The sequence below is a fragment of the Otolemur garnettii genome, unplaced genomic scaffold (genome assembly GCF_000181295.1).
Source record: "Otolemur garnettii isolate 467f Iridium unplaced genomic scaffold, OtoGar3 scaffold00044, whole genome shotgun sequence".
NCBI classification, from domain to species: Eukaryota; Metazoa; Chordata; class Mammalia; order Primates; family Galagidae; genus Otolemur; species Otolemur garnettii.
The window spans coordinates 5,625,722-5,628,159 of record NW_003852439.1 but is presented as its reverse complement, the minus strand read 5'-3'; the positions used below and the strand labels follow the sequence as shown (position 1 = coordinate 5,628,159).

General features: G+C 39.2%; 1 protein-coding gene across 3 annotated transcripts in view; it reads left to right on the top strand.

Moving 5' to 3' along the window:
• Positions 1 to 2,438, top strand: part of RRN3 (RRN3 homolog, RNA polymerase I transcription factor) — a 54,868-nt gene that overhangs the window by 43,133 nt on the left and 9,297 nt on the right. The window lies entirely within an intron of this gene.

Sequence of the window (2,438 nt, the reverse complement as noted above, 5' to 3'; positions counted from 1 at the left end):
TTTGCCTAGGAGGCTTAGTCTGTTCCATGATTAGAATAATTAGTCAAATACCAGCTGTGCTTTAATCTCTGTTTGTATTCATGGTTAAGTTCGATGTGTACAAAGACTGACGTTACCATGTCAAACCCAATGGAATGGATTATACAGGTTTCTAGTATGAGCAAGCTTCAGAATCACTTGAAGAGCTTTATTAGGTCATTAAATCTGAAACGTCCAATTTCAAATAAAAAGTTGAGCTTATTATATCTCTATCTCAGACAAGAGGTGGTACAATTAAAGTATGTACCTAAACTGTCAACATGGTTTTGCCATCTTTTTTTTTTTTGAAACAGAGTCTTAATCTGTTGCCCCAGGCTAGCGTGCAATGACATTAGCCTAGCTCCCAGTAACCTCAAACTCATAGCTTCAAGCCAGCCTTCTGCCTCCTTCTCCCAAGTAGTTGGGATAATTTTTTTTTTTTTTTGGAAGGGGAGGGAAAGAGTCTCAAGCTGTTCCTCTGGGTAGAGTGCTGTGGCATCATAGCTCATAGCTCACAGCAACCTCCAACTCAGGCCCAAGTGATTCTCTTGCCTCAGTTTGGTTCTTGTTTTGTTTTTTTCTGTTTTTAGTAGAGACAGGGTCTCTCTCTCTCTTACTCAGGCTGGTCTCAAACTCCTGACATCAGGTGATCTTCCCACCTCAGCCTCCCAGAGTGCTAGTATTATAGGAATGAGCCACTGGCTGGGGCAGACAATTTTGCCATCTTAGTGGTAGCTTATGTATGCAAGCAGTGAAGACCCCTGGAGAGCAAGTGGCAGTGACATCATAAAAGGCGTTCTACACAACGTGTTGTAAATTGAATATTTTTCCTTACAAGAAGTGGTCCAAAGCCTGCAAGGAATGGCAGTCAGTTGATACAAGGTCAAGCGAAGACTGCAGATGAGAGAGAGTTTTCAAGTCTAGCTTTTGTAGTTTGAGCAATATTGTTTGTGTGACAGTATTATCTTCCAAGAGGATTGGCCTGTCTCTATTAACCAATCTTGGCTGCTTAATCTTAAACATCCTTATCATGCCGTCCAGTTGTTCGCCGTAGACATGTGCTGTAATCAGTTGACCAGATTTCATGAAGCTATAGTGGATAATACCAGCTCTGGACCACTAAACAGACACCATTGGCTTTTTTTGATGAATGTTTGGTTTTGGACTGTTTGGCACTTCATCTCTGTCCAGCCAATGTGCTGAACACTTGTGATTATCAAAAAGAATGCATTTTCATCACACATAATAATACAGTGTAGAAATGGTTCACTTTTATTTTGTAAAACGAAAGAACGGCAAGCTTCAAGACAGTTTCTCTTTTGACACTAGTTTAATTCATGTGGGACCCATCTATCCAACTCCTTTACCTAGTCAGTTTGTTTCAAACAGTCCCGTATTTTTAGAATAGTAAAGTCAAACCTTGCTGCTAATTCACACTTAGGTCAAGATGGATTCCCTTCCATTACAGCTTTCAGCTCATCATTTCTTTGGTCTCAGGTTACCCGTGGGCACAATTTTAAGATTAAAATCATCAGAATAGAACTTCTCAAACCATCAACATAGTGTGCATTCATTAGCCACATCTTTCCCAAACACTTGGTTGACATTTCAAGTTTCTGTGCTGCACTGGTTCCACAAGAGTTCATATTCAGAAATAACGTGAATTTTTAACTTATCCGTGGTTTCACAAAAATGGCTTTAAAAATTTTTTTAAAGAATAATCACACACCAAAACAAACAATAAAAAACAAAAAAAGTCAAGAAGTGTCAAAGTGAAATGTCAGAGATATCTACTGTCAAAACTTAGTGCTTTTAAGGAAATTGAACATTTCATACTCAACAACCTAAAATATTTGGAATCCAAAGTCCTTTCATAAATCTGCTGAATCTACATCTTCTGTGTTGATTTTGATTTAGTTAGATTTAGTTAGTTGATTTAGTTAGATTTGGGATCCATTGGATTATATTTATTTTAATTAAACAGAGTCTTGTTATTTTGCACAGAGTACAGTAGTGCAATCATAGCTTACTACAGCCTCAAATTGCTGGGTTCGAGTGAACCTTCCACCTCAGCCTCCCAAGTTGCTGGGATTACAGTTTCACATCACCATGCCCAGCTAATTAAAAAATAATTTTTTTCACTGGTCTCACTATGTTGCCCAGACTTGTCTAGAATTATGGCCTCAAGCAGTCCTCTTGCCTTCATCTCCCAAAGTGCTTGGACAGGCATGAGCTACTATGTTTAACACATTAGATTAATACCTGGAATACCTTTTGCTTTCAACAGTATTATCTTGAGGTGTTTTAGAAAATAAGAACTATTGGCTCGGCGCCTATAGCTCAACTGGCTAAGGCGCCAGCCATGTACACCTAAGATGGCGGGTTCGAATCCCCAGCCCGGACCCGCCAAACAACAATGA